Genomic DNA, 14,965 nt, shown 5'->3' with positions numbered 1-14,965 from the left:
TCATACTTCATACTTAACACATTAACCCATTAACAGATTACCTCACCCTTGTTCCCTCCCCGACCTAAACACATTCAAAACTATTTTTGTATCTAATTGGAATATGCTCTTGACCCCAGCATCTGCAGACTTTCTTGTTTAACTGAAAGTATGAATAGTTCTGCAATTTGTACATTTCATGAGGGAGGTATACTCAAAAAGGTATGTCATGAAATGCTGAACATTTGTGGATATCGTGAATGTTTATTCCTTCTACTTTATTCCTTCTACCAAAGTGCATGGCAGTGAACTTCCTTCCATAAGGTGTATTTCATCTGACACTTCTTTGCCCATTCTCCTAACCTATCCAAGGCTCTCTGCAGATTCCATGCTTCCTCAACAATATCTCCCCATCCACCTATATCATCTGCAGATTTGGCCATCAATTTTTTCATCTAAATATTTGCATACAATTTGAAAAGTAATGGACCCAACACTGACCCTGCAGAACCTCACAAGTCACTGGCCACCAGCCAGAAAATGTCCCTTTTATTTCCACTCTTTGCTTTCTGCCGGTCTTCTATTCATGCTCGTCACTCTGCTGTAATACCACCTAATCCTATCATGTTCAATATTCTAGTGCACCACCTTGTCAGGTCTTTTGAAAATCCAAGTAAACAGCATCCACTGTCTCTCCTTTGTGCTGACAGATTTGTCAGGCAAGACTTCCCTTGAAGAAACCCTGATTTCGGTATCATGTGTTTTCAAGTACCTCGAAACCCCATCTAAAGCTTGGTCTTTAGAATCTGGCCAATAACTGAAGTTAGGCTAACTTGCCTATAATTTCCTGTCTTTTGCTGCTCTCCCTTTTTAAAGAGTGGAGTGACATTTGCAATTTTACATTCTGATGGAGTTGTCCAGACTCTTGTGATTCTTGAAAGATCACTGTTCAGGCATTCATCATCTCTTCAGCTACCTTGTTCAGAATCCTGTGATGTAGTCCAGCTGATCCACCTTCTGCCCTTGAAATTTTGTAATGAAAGGCCCCTGTGCCTACTCTTCTGAATAACTTTTAAAATCTTGTAACTTCATGATGGAAAGTCATTAATTGTTGACTAACTTGGAATTGTGAGATCAAAGAGAAATCCCATTGCAACAATTTTGGAATTCACTAGACCCAATGATCAAGATTCTCCTTCCTGTAATTCTCATGTCTTGTCATGATGTGGTCATGGTTCAATTTGTATTCTGTACATGTCAGAAGACTCTTCTAAATCCTGTGATCTCTACCAACTGAATAGAATCAATTTGCACAGAGAACCCTCAGAGTTGGTTGGCAATTCTGCTACATGGCATATTGCTGCCCAATCAAGCTCATAAGGTGGATAGATTCATTTTTTTTTGTTGTTGCTAGATCCAAATCCTGAAACTGATCCCCAAGGTGGTCTGCAGTAGGTGGTGCACCCACTTGAAGGGCAAAAAAATGTTGGGCCTTGCCAGACAGGGAAACTAATATATGCACTCTCTGGCTTCACTTCTTGTATTAACTGTTGAATATAGAACATTAGATCTAGGAAATGTTGGGACAAGCCTCTTCATTTCACTATCGGCCAAAATGATCGGCAGAACAAACTTCAAGCATAGGGGTTTTTTTTAAAAGAAAATGCTTTCAAAAGTTTGTCCAGTCAGTCAAAATACTGCATGATTGTAATAAAATGGATCTTGATTGTATTTTGTAAAATGGACTTGTAAGCAAGTCTGGTACTTCAAACAAAGTAGAGTTCTAATGGGTTAAGAAAAGACCAATTGCTACTGAAATTTTGCAGGTGTGTTTCTGGATTAGTAGGCAGTGGGGTTCGAATACTTTTCAGACAGTCGGTGAGGTTGAAATGCTACTGAATTCTGAAATAACTTTTCTCTTTGTCTCTGGATCGTGGCAACCTGGAAAGGAATCAATGCAGCACACATTGGCCTTGTCTAGTGAAAGGACCCTTTCCATGTTATGTCTCATGAAATGACTGTGGCAAAAGTGAATTTACAGATTACAAATCCACACCCCAAACTGAAATGCCAAAGATAGTATCTGCTGTCAAAAAAGCTACTTAAATAATGAAAAATTAAAGCCAAACAGCCAGCATCAAATTAAAACCTATCTAGACTTACTTAATATCAGACCTTCACAGCTCGTCAGTTCCGCCGTTAAAATGAAAGAAAAATGTTCCTGCACCATCTCCAATTGGAGCAGGGTTATGTGCACCTTCCCCCTGTATTCTCCCCAACTTCCTGCTCTCAACTCTGAGAAGTACAATGTCTGAGCACAGTTGGAGAAAAGGCAGGGAACAGCCAGCAGCACTTATCTACACTTGGAAATCTCTTAGCTGTTGATGGCTGGGGAAACATCAGCAGTTTTGTCTGCATATTTCCTGCAGAGCCACAGCTAATTTTCTGCTGGTCAGCAGTTTGATTCCAGAAATCATTGTGTCCTTGTAGAAGACACTAGGTGATCTCAAGCTGCTTTGAAAAATGGGCTCGGTTAATGCCCCACTCACAAGACAACTTGAAAGGATCTGACACGGTCAGCAGGCTCCAAAATCAACCAGGTCCCTGCCCCATCTCTGAGGTAGAAAGGGAACCTAGTTAAACTTGGTCTTGTCCACCAGTGACTTGAAAACAAAAATGGCCGACCCAGTTACTCCTGTGACACCAGTGCTTGTGTGCTGTTGTCACAGGGAAACCCTAGCTGAAGTGTCTGCTGTGATCGGGGGGAGAAAGGGGTCACTGCCAAGGAGGGGGTACAATTATGGGGAGTGAGGTTGCTGACATGGGGGGAGAGGTTGCAGCCACGGACTGGGGGGGGGAGATGTCACAATCCATGGGGGCAGAGGGGTCGGCTGCTGCAGGGGCAGGGGGGGAGCGCGATTGATGGTGGGGGGGTGATTGACAGCTGGTTGGGGGAGACGGGAGACTTACCACTGATAGTTTGCGTGATGTGTCAATTACCACATCATCGTAGGGGCAGGGATCCCCTTTAAATAACCGGGTTGGCGATTTAATGGGTAGATCCCCCTGCAGTTTAAAACGTGCTGGAAGCACCTTCGCCCCAGGAAACACACATGTGTCCCAGGAGGGCTACCCGGGTGCTGCAACTTAAAAGACTACTGAGATCTCGATGATTTTGCTCCCACCCACTGACTATTGCACTGAGAAACACAACAGCCTAACAAAGAAAAATAAATGAACTTGCTCCTGCTGATCTATCATACAATCAGTGTGGCTCTTTCTGTTGTGTATTGTTAAAATCTGTCATTGTTTTAACAAGCGAGTCACCTGAAGGGCCTCAGGAGCTGACAGCTTTATGATCACTTCAGGGATGTGGAGTCGGGCCGGGGAGGGTGACTGGATGTCTCTCGCTTAGGTTCACCACGGAACAGGAGGCTTCAAGGGTGCAGGTGGCCATGGCATTAGAGGCAGCAGGATTCATGGAGGCCCTGACTCCGTAGGTGCTTCCTTGCGCTTCCCTTTCTTGCTTTTATCCTGATATAATGATACCTTGTGTGCCTTGACAGGGCAAACAAAAGAAAAACGTGTATTTTGTTTGCATTACAATTAATTACAATTAAAAACAATTACAGTTTACCTATCTCGGCTGCACCATTTCATCAGATGCAAGGATCGACAATGAGATAGACAACAGACTCGCCAAGGCAAATAGCGCCTTTGGAAGACTACACAAAAGAGTCTGGAAAAACAACCAACTGAAAAACCTCACAAAGATAAGCGTATACAGAGCCGTTGTCATACCCACACTCCTGTTCGGCTCCGAATCATGGGTCCTCTACCGGCATCACCTACGGCTCCTAGAACGCTTCCACCAGCGTTGTCTCCGCTCCATCCTCAACATCCATTGGAGCGCTTTCATCCCTAACGTCAAAGTACTCGAGATGGCAGAGGTCGACAGCATCAAGTCCACGCTGCTGAAGATCCAGCTGCACTGGGTGGGTCACGTCTCCAGAATGGAGGACCATCGCCTTCCCAAGATCGTGTTATATGGTGAGCTCTCCACTGGCTACCGTGACAGAGGTGCACCAAAGAAAAGGTACAAGGACTGCCTAAAGAAATCTCTTGGTGCCTGCCACATTGACCACCGCCAGTGGGCTGATATCGCCTCAAACCGTGCATCTTGGCGCCTCACAGTTTGGCGTGCAGCAACCTCCTTTGAAGAAGACCGCAGAGCCCACCTCACTGACAAAAGGCAAAGGAGGAAAAACCCAACACCCAACCCCAACCAACCATTTTTCCCCTGCAGCCGCTGCAACCGTGTCTGCCTGTCCCGCATCGGACTTGTCAGCCACAAACGAGCCTGCAGCTGACGTGGACTTTTACCCCCTCCATAAATCTTCGTCCGCGAAGCCAAGCCAAAGAGACAATTAATGGAATCTTGAATATCGCAGCTAGCTGATAATTTTGTCAGTCTGTTGTCAGTGCAATGTTATACTTCAATTCTATGTCAATAATTTTCCAGGGGTCAAGATCCACAAAGCTCTCTCATTTTCTCAATCTCCTGTTTGTGACTTTCCTGTCATGCCACTTTTGAATTTTATCTCACAGATCATTTTTATAAACGTAAGAGAATATTGGCTCATCATGTTTGCTGCATCGTCGTATGGAACATCATTCCAGAGGTTTGTCAAGTAAGCTTGTAAAGTAATGTTATTGTTTATGCCAGTGTTAGTTCATGTTATGACAGTTTTTAACTAGTCAGAATGTGAGAAAACTTGTTTAGATTTATCTGATGATTAACTTTGTATGATGTATCAACAGGAAGGGCAGAGCTATAAAGTACAAAACTCCCAGGGAGGTATAGGACTGCCTTAATTGCATTCAATGTTTCTTTGTTACTGGAATATTTTGTTGCTGAGCATGAAGCCTTTCAAGGGGAGCTGTCATTTTCATTGATCAATGGGTAGAAAGATAGCTAATTCTATTAGAGATTGTAACTTTGATATTTCTCACTACTTAATTGTAAATGATCTGGCAGAGAACATTAATATGTTTTGAAGCTGTAATGCATCATTGCATATTACAACCCTTTATAATTAACAGATCATCCCATACAGTAATAATAAAACTAGACCTTTTAATTGATTCCAAAAATCTATAAAATGCTGTCCTTTCTGATAGATTGCCAGTCTGAATCACGTCTAAGCTTGCTTTGTGATAGTTTCCATTTATTGATTTGATATTTTTCACTTTTTTGAGTGTAGTCCGAGCATGTTGCAATTTGCATAGAATTTGTGACCTGGTGCATATAGTATTAGTTCTATTGAAAACCTTGTTGTAGTAATCTATTACTGACAACAAAAATGCTTGCATTCTATGGAATTGTTTTGCATATTGAATTTTTTGTGGAGAAAAGCATTCCAAAGGGAGCTGTATTTAATCGATAGTGCTAAAATTTTTTTTTGGTTGACTGCCCTGTTGGATCAAGAAATGGATAGTATATCCTTGGGTGCAGTTTCTACTTGCACGTTTCTGGACTGCAGATCGTTGACCATGGGTGTTACCTTGTTGGTTTGGCGTTGATGCAGTAATGAGAGTATAGATTTTTCAGTTTGGTGTTTTTATTGCTGTCTTGTGGTTTTCCAGCTGTAACTTCAAACCTTACTCTTGTACTTGTGCCCCATGATTCCATATTTTTGAAAGGTGTGGCTTATCCTTTCAGAGGTGTGCACTTGTAACACAGGCTCCATGGTCCTGCAGTGAAGCTCCAAATCCAGGGATTTTCCTGTGTTTGAGAAATGCTTCTAATCCGTCACAGGCATATTGAATGCAAAACAATATTGCAGGAGACTTTGAATTGTGACTTGATTTTTGTCATGTCTGCCTGGATGTCAGCTGAATCCTTGGACCTTGATTTCTTATATTGCCCTACTGGATGCAAAATATCAAACTACATCCAAAGCTTCTTGGTCTTGGCTGTGGCAGCAGAGGGAAGAATAAAGAAGCTAATTTGCATTATGTGATAATACCTTGAAGTGAGAACATGCAGATTCACACTACAAAATCTGTTTTTGTTGTTGTATTGTGATTCTTTGTTTCATCTGTCCTGTTGGATTGTCTGTTTTATGCCCAGATAACCTGAGTGTAGACTTGTGTGTTCTTGTCTATTTCACTAACAGAGATGGAGATTTGTTGCTAGAATTGTGTTAGGACATAGAAATGACCATCGTCATTGCAAAAGTTTTCATTCCTACTGTCTGCAGTTTTAGCATTCCATGATCAGATAGGATCCAGGTGGACCACACCAAGTTCTGGTCCTTTCTAATATTTCAGACAATATCCTGGACACTGGTATCCACACTGCCATTGTACAGAGCATTAATTCATTATAGTGCCTTTTGCCCTTCAGTTTTGTGCTGTATAAACTTTTTTTGTATAAACAAAAGGTGGTGTGCTGATGTCTGGTGACCCCAGCCTAAACTCCTGCCCTCCCACTGATACATGGATAGGAAAGATTTTAAAGGATTGTGAGCCAAATGCAGATAAATAGGACCAGTTTGGGTCAATAACTTGATTGACATGGATAAGGTGAAGTGAAAGGCCTGTTTCTGTGCTGTAAAATTCTGATTATATGACTATAGCTGTAAGGGTGGCACTGTCTTTTTAAGGAAATGGCTCCTGATACATGATGGCAGGAAGTTGCTTCAATGACCTGTGTAAAGCAACTATCCAGTCAGAATGCATAGCAAATATCATCATGCCTCGTATCGCTCACATGCACACAATGCTACTGCTTTCGAAACTGGCAATGTACCTCCTGTTTAGAGGACAGGAATTAGATCAAAACTCTAGAAGTTGCATAAATGAATAGTTTTTAAGAAGATTAGAGTGGATAGTAGCAGGAATGCTTAGCAGAAGGTTTTAAAATAAAGCCCACTTTAGGAGGAAAAAGTAATGGATTTTTGTTTTAATTTGTTTCACCCATGCTTTTTTCCGGAGTTTACATTTTTATAATGCACAGTAAAATATCGCAGAGATTTCTGTTATTCTTGGGGTGGGGTAGGGGGGGGAGGGTTTCTTGGATTTAATGTTTAACAGGGCAACAACTTCATATTTCTCCCTGCAATGCACAATTTCATAATTCTTGAATGAGCATAAGGTTCCCATTCTTGGTCTAAAGAAATCTGGTGTTGATCGATCCATCAGTTCTTATTTTTACCAATGAACATTTTTGTTAATGTAAGGTCAAACAAGCATCAAAAGTATAAAAAAAAGAATTGTAATGGTCAAGGATTTCATGATACAACTTGTTTTGATATCCAGCTCAAGGCCAGCACAATGTGCAGCACAAGGATTGTCGAGTTAACGTGTTTTAAGCATTAGATAGCCATATCTCAGGATAGCTCTGTGAAGGAAAGAAATCAGGTAGCACCAATCCACTTTAGGGATTGCGCAGGTGATCTTTGCCATTTTGAGAAGTCTCCCCTGATCTACCACACCCTCTCCCCCCCAAATCAATACTTTGTAGGGTATTTAAAGATTAAAGTGCTGAATGTGGATAGTTTTCTGTGTCCAAATGGTAAACGTGGTGAAATGTTAACCTGATGAAGGGTTTCAGCCTGAACGGTAACTGCCTGTTGCCTTCCTTGAATGATCCCTGACCTGCTGAATTCCTCCAGCATTTTGTTTATCCACGTTTCCAGCATCTGCAATCTCGTGTTTGCATGTTGAGCTTAATCTATTTTTATACGTTTTTAAAAAAAATTGAAGCAATCCTGAGAAAGTTGCCTGATTTTAGTCTTGAAAGTTGAAGTGGGAGTCAGCAATTGGGCTCTTTCAAAAAGGTCATGGTTAATCTTTATGCCCAGAGCTGTTTTCTTGCAGTAACTGTGTGATTTCTGTAATGTCCAAAATCTATCAATCTGTCTTGAAAATGCCCAGCAATCGAGCTTCCATAGCAGTCTTGGGTAGAGAATTCAAAACTTTCACTACTCTCTGGGTGAAGAAGTCATCTCAGAATTGATCGTAATGAAGAGAGTGTTTTGCTACTTACAACATTTACTGCTTCCCCCCAACCCCCACCCCCCACCCCCCGCAAATGTGGCCTGAACGGAGTTTTTCCAGCACTTTCTGTTTTTTTTTAATTTAAATTTTTTACATGCAGCATTTCGGTCTGAGTCCATGCTGTCCAATTTACACCCCATTAACCTACAGCCCTGGTATGTTTTGAACGGTGGGAGGAACCTGGAGCCTTCAGAGAACACCCACGCAGACTCTTGACTTGTAACCTGGAATGAAATTTGTTTTCAATGACAGATTCTCAAAATAATTCCTGTCATTGTCATTTTACCTTTAATATCACAATGGCAACCTGGAAGCCATTTAGTTTGCAACTGTGCGACAAAATTATGATCGATGTAGAGTAAATGCAAGCAGGCTTTTTCCACTGAGGTGAGGTGAGAAAATAAAATGGTAGCGATGCCGGAGCTGCTGTATTGGCAGTGTTGCCGCTGGTGCAGACCTGGGGAGAGCATGGAGTGGGGACAGTGCTTGCCTGCAAGGTCCTATTGCCCACTCCTACTGGTGGTGGCTCTGAACAGACTTGAAGCAGCCTGATAAAGGACCCAATGGGGTTTTATTTAAGATCTTCCATCTGCTGGGACTAGACCCAAGATGGCAGTGCCTGTATTTGGCAGCGGCCACGAAGGTTGCAGACTCTGGGGAAAGAGTGGACTAGTGCAGGGCACCAGTAATAGGGAGAAGACCCACAGTTGAGAAGGAAAACCAGAGAAAATATCCCTAAGGATGGTGACCACGGCGATGGATCAGCAAGGGAGGGTCTGCAGCTGAAGAACGCACGCAGGCAGTGAGCTGTTGGCGACTTGCGGGCGAGGATCTAGACACAAGTTGGCAATGGTTTGAACTGAATGGAGTCCGAGTCAGAAGCTGTGGGAGCATTGTAGGTAAATCTACGGACACTGACTCTGGGGGAGACTCTCTTTGGTTTCTCTGATTGTAAGGGGTGTTGAGCAATGCTAATGGTGAATTTGTCTTATGGCAGACTAAATTAAATTTTATGTAATATAACGTTTATGTCTTATTACATGCCAATAAATAGTATCTGATTTTAAAAGCTAGAAGACATGGGTTAAGGGTGAAAAGGGAAAAGTTTAAAGGGAACATTAGGGAAACTTTTTCATGCAGAGAAATGGTAGTATGGAATGAACTGCCTGCAGAATTGATAAATGCAGGGTCAATTTTGACATTTAATGAAAATTTGGACCCTTGCATGGATGGGAGGGGTATGGAAGAATGTAATCTTGGTGCAGGTCAGTGGGATTAACACACTGACCTGCACCAAGTCAGTGTTCATGAGTTTATCACACAAACTTAACAGTACAAAATTTAAGGAAAACACATAAATCATCTTGTATACAGTACAACTCTGATTAACCAAAATCCTCCTTTATCATTTTGGACAAGAATCTTTGCCCTGGCATCAAGAAGAGTAGCCTCACGGCCAGGAGCGGTACCTTGGGCTTGGTGGCATTCCCTCTTCCCCCTCTTCAGCACACTGGGCGCTGACTCCGAACCCTCCCTCTGCACTCTGCATTGTGCGTGTGTGGAAGGTCTAAGGGAGGATTCTGAGTTGGGGTGTCTTGGTGATCGGTGGCAGTGTTGTGGCCAGGATTTTTTTGGTGAGAATTAACATTATTTTAATGCTCAAAAAGCCTTCCCTTGTTGTTGTTGTATAAACACTGTTACAAGTGATTTGCTGTTTTTACAAAATGACCAGTTCCCCAAAAAAACTTGTTTATACAACATAGGCCCGGTCCCAACCATCTCAGATAATAGTTGAACTGCATGTAGAAGTACAGAAAAAAAATGGATGGATCTGCAGTACAACTCCTATTATCTGAGATGGTTGGGTCCAGGCCTACATTGTATAAATGATTTTTTCAGAGAACTGGTTATTTTTTAAAAGCAGCCCAGTAGCAACAGTAAATCACTTGCAACAACAAGGGAAGGCTTTTTAACCATTAAAATGATGTTTAATTCTCACAAAAAAAATGCTGATCATTGAGGCCCCGCTTCTGCCAGGAGCCTGACATCCCCACTCTGCCCTGGAGACTGCTTTTAAAAATATTTAATTAAAAATTTTCTATACATGAGTAATTAATAAACTTTCAGATAGACAAATATTGATTAATTTAAAATTTCAATGATTACATGCTGGTTTTACCCCATCCTTATCCTTCCCTCCCTCCACCCACTCCCACTCAGAAATTAAACAAAAAGAAATACAAGTGTGACATATAGAAAAGGAAGAAAAATGGTTTCCTGGATTGCGTGAAGGATCAGTTCACACATTGGGATCCTACCATTTATACAACCATTTGAGGGAAGAAGATTAACGTGGGTCTTAAGAGGCTGGAAATATATTTGCCTCTAAACTTCACATAAATTTGTTAAAAGGCAGGATATTTATTTCTTAAATTGTATGTGATTTTCTCCAAAGGAATACAACTTTGAATTTCTGCATTCCATCTCTGCATACCTAAATATGCATCTGATTTCCAAATCACTGCAATACACTTCCTTGACACTGTTAATGCTATTTTAATAAATTTCACTTTTATATTTCCAAATAAAAGTAAGTCTGAATTTTGTGGAAATACAATACCAGTAATTTGTTCTTAAGCAGTTTCCTAAATCCACCCTAAAAGTCCTCACTTTAAAACATAACTATGTTGAATGTGAAAAGGTTCCTATCTCTTCATCACATCTCAAACATTTATCTGATTTCATTTTATTCAAATTTTTGAGGCATTCAGTATAATTGATGCAGTGCTCAGCCCACTGCTGTTTACCCTGCTGACCCATGACTGTGCAATGAGATGCAGTTCTAATGCCATCAAGTTTGCTGGTGACATGAGCAAGAACGATGAGTCAGTTTACAGAAAGGAGGTACAATCACTAATGGACTGGTGCAGAGACAACAAGCTACACCTGAACATCAACAAGACAAAGGAGATGGTGGTTGACTTCAGGAGATCCTGGGGGGGGGACCACTCTCTGCTGACCATTGATGGCTCCACTGTCGAGTTAGTCAAGGGCACACCTCAGTGTGCACCTTGTGGAGGATCTCTCCTGGTCCCCCAACATCAGATCCATTGCCAAGAAGGCCCAACAATGCGGAGGTTGAGGAAAGTTCAGCTTCCACCCTCACTACATTCTACAGGGGATGCATTGAGAGCATCCTACGTGACTGCATCACTGCCTGGTTCGGGAACTGTATCATCCCTGGACATAAGTCCCTGCAGCAGATAGTAAAGACTGCTGAGGGGATTATTGGGGTTTCTCCCTGCCATGACGGACATTTATAATGGCTGTTGTTTTTGGAAAGCCATAAACATCGTGAAAGACTCTCTCGCACTGCCTCCCGCAATCTGTTCTCCCTCCTGCCATCCGGGAAGAGGTACCGATGAGTTTGGGCTCTCATAACCAGATTATGAGACAGCTTTTTCCCCAAGCCGTGAGGCTTATGAACTCCAAGGACACGGGGCTAGCATAAGCAACGTGATATTTAATGTGATATGTTATTTATAAAAATGTTTGAGGTAATTTGTCCATGAGTAACTAGCTCCACGGACCGGAGAAATGCTATCTTGTTTTCACTATACACTGCAAGGTTTATGGTATGAATGACAAATAAACATGACTTGACAATTGTATTGAACTAATCTATACCTTAAATTTATAGTATTTGTCATACAGTCTCGACAATGATCTGACCAACTTTACTCATAATTGGAATATTTAGATCTGTTTCCCATTTCTGTCTAGATTTATGAACTCTGTTTAATAGTGTCTGCTTGTAATAAAAGGTACATTAGAGATGATTTTCTTAGTATTACCTCTCCTGGTAAGAATTTTCAGCTCACTACAAGCTGGTAAAAATTCTTCTCAATTGAAGATAGCAAAAGAGTATATTTGGGGTTATTCCATATTTATTCTTTAATTGTTGAAATGACATCAACTGACCTTGTTCATAACAAGCTTCTATATTTTTAATGCCTTTATTAAACCAAATATTTAAAAATTGATTCTCTTTGGTGAAAGGTATAAGATTATTTTGAATCAAAGGTGTCTTAGGTGATATACTTCCTTTTGTTCTAGTTTCATTATTTATCTTATTCCAAATAGTAATCAAATGTTTCAATACATATAACACCTCTGTTATTTTCTATCCTATTTTATCCAACTTTTTTTTTGTGACCCATGCTGGTTTTCCTGATCCCTCTAAAAAAGGTAAGAAATTTCATTTGAACCACTTGATGATAATTCTTAAAATTAGGAGCCTGTAAACCTCCCGATTATTATTTCCATGTTAATCTTTCTATAGAAACTCTTGACATTTTACCTTTCTAAAGAAATTCCCTTATTTATTTAATTATTGAAAAAAACTTTTGTGGTAATAGTTTTGGCAAGGTTTGAAAAAGTTATCGTATTCGTGAAAAAATATTCATCTTAACCATTCCTATTAACATTATTGGCAGGTTTATCCATTAAAAAAAAAAATCCTCCAATTTTTTAAGTAATGGTGAGTAATTCAGTTGATATACATTGTTAAAATTATTTTCTATCAGATCCCTAAATATTTAATCGCCTCTTTTGGCCATTTGAAATGAGTATTTCTTCAACAAAGTGGCATAATTTCACTTTTATCCCAATTTATCTAGTGGTCGCACAATGTCCACATCGCATAGTGCCCAATTTCACAGAACGTATTGTGGATGTTAAGTGGCGCATACCTGTTCATTCCCCATGTGGCAGGAGATAAACCAATGTCCTGTACCTTCAATGTGCATGATGAAATGCATGAAATCTGTGCCTGATGAGTATTTATTCTATTGGCACTCCTCCTTGGAGTCAAAAAACCAACAGTATTTGCCTCCTTTGGACAGAAACTTTTTTTCATGCATTGCCCATTGCTTTCTTGAGCTTTCCCGAGTTTATGATGTATTTTGCTGCTATATCCAACTTGAATGCATGGAGAATGTGAAAATGGGCTTTACTAAAAGGAATAACATTCAGGTCAAAATACAAGGCCCACTCTGATTTAGAGGTAATAATGAAAGGACTGTGGGCATTTCTGGAAGAACTAGGCCCACTCTGATTTAGAGGTAATAATGAAAGGACTGTGGGCATTTCTGAAAGAACTAGACCCACTCTGATTTAGAGGTAATAATGAAAGGACTGTGGGCATTTCTGGAAGAACTAGGCCCACTCTGATTTAGAGGTAACAATAAATGGACTGTGGGTATTTCTGGAAGAACTAGGCCCACTCTGATTTAGAGGTAACAATAAATGGACTGTGTGTATTTCTGGAAGAACGAGGCCCACTCTGATTTAGAGGTAATAATAAATGGACTGTGTGTATTTCTGGAAGAACGAGGCCCACTCTGATTTAGAGGTAATAATAAATGGATTGTGTGTATTTCTGGAAGAATGAACTTCCAATGCTGTCTTTTAGCTAAAATGGCTCGATCCTATTTCAGAGAGTAATGAAGAATTGACCATAACCCTGTAGCTATGGAGTCACTTTTTGGTGGATGATAGATTTCCTTCCCTGAAGGACACTGGCCTGATCATCTAATATTCTGTGCTAAACACAGTTATGTGAGCCTTTCTGAAGCTTATTTGAAGTTTAAAGATGTGGGTAATTGTAGTGCAGCTTGGAGAATGGAAAACCATGTTGCACATTAGATTATTCAGAGCTCCTGGCTGGAGCAGATGTGATTTGAAAAATCTGAAGTCACTGAAGGTTTTGTGTTGGAATAGATGAGTATTTCAATGCTTTGTCCTTGGGACTAGTATTAAATTCCACATTACTGTAATTGTACACTGTAATATTTTCCAACAATATCATGTGCCTTTTATAAAAATGTCAACCTATTTTTTAAATTTAAAATATTTGGAGTTGGAATACAGCAACTGAACCCATGTAGTAAATCAGCAAATATCAACTCATCAATAGATGTCTTTCAATAGTTTTTCTTTCAAATTTTGTTTTCATCTTCACAGTTGACAGACTTCCTCAACAATATCCTTCTCTTGGGTTCTCATTTCCTTGCTCTGAGCTAGAGCAAGAAGCAGATTTCCATTGTCCTTGGTTTATACCTGCCAGACTTCACATTCAGTAGATTGTTCTGTTAATTCTGCTATTTTTAATGTGATGCCATCATCCAACATATTTTCCTTCATCCCATAAAGAGTAGGAGCAGAATTAGGCCATTTGGCTCATTTAATCAGCACCTTCTTCCCAACCCCCATCAATATTTCAGAAAGAACTCTGTTCATTCTTCCATACGAACAAGCTCACACTCCTGGTCTCTTGGCTCCATTTTGTGCAGCTGTTGGGGATGCAACATTTGTTCTTTTCTCCACCATTCTCACCATCCAGCGCTTCTAGATGAATCAACAGTGGACTTGCACTTCTAAAGTAGTTTTCTGTGCTCACTTCTGCCTGTTTGACATTGTAGATTGGCATTCCATTTTGCAGAATATTTTAGCTGTCCTTGATCTTATTTCAAAGCTCAAACCTAATTTTAAGAATAAAGAATTTTGATACACATTGAGGGGGAAACCATTCCAAAGATTGCAGTCGTACTCTGCCGAACGAAAGATGATTGTTGGTTGGTCATTCCAGGGAACTAACTGAATTTTCTGCATCAAGGCTAGAAAAAAGCTAGCATTGTTCAATTATTCTGTCAGTGTATGAAACAAACAAGTTTTGAAAGTGCAGACTTGGAAGCATGGTCTCAATTATTAGCTGCTAGTGAAGTTAGAACACAAGTTAAGACCATTGAAACTGAAGAAGTGGGTTGAAATAAAACTAGAAAATGCTTAAGTACTCTAGCAGGTTAGATAGTAGCTGAACTGAGAGGAATGATGCTGATGTTTCCAATCAATAACCTTGAAT

The 14,965-nt window shown here is 40.4% G+C and overlaps 1 protein-coding gene across 3 annotated transcripts in view; it reads left to right on the top strand.

Moving 5' to 3' along the window:
• LOC138763028 (guanine nucleotide-binding protein G(i) subunit alpha-2) overlaps positions 1-14,965 on the top strand; it is a 275,105-nt gene that overhangs the window by 48,963 nt on the left and 211,177 nt on the right. The gene's annotated exons all lie outside the window — the stretch shown is intronic.

The sequence above is a fragment of the Narcine bancroftii genome, chromosome 5 (genome assembly GCF_036971445.1).
Source record: "Narcine bancroftii isolate sNarBan1 chromosome 5, sNarBan1.hap1, whole genome shotgun sequence".
NCBI lineage: Eukaryota > Metazoa > Chordata > Chondrichthyes > Torpediniformes > Narcinidae > Narcine > Narcine bancroftii.
Note: the sequence above shows the minus strand (reverse complement) of the source record. Positions and strands in the feature narration are given on the sequence as shown.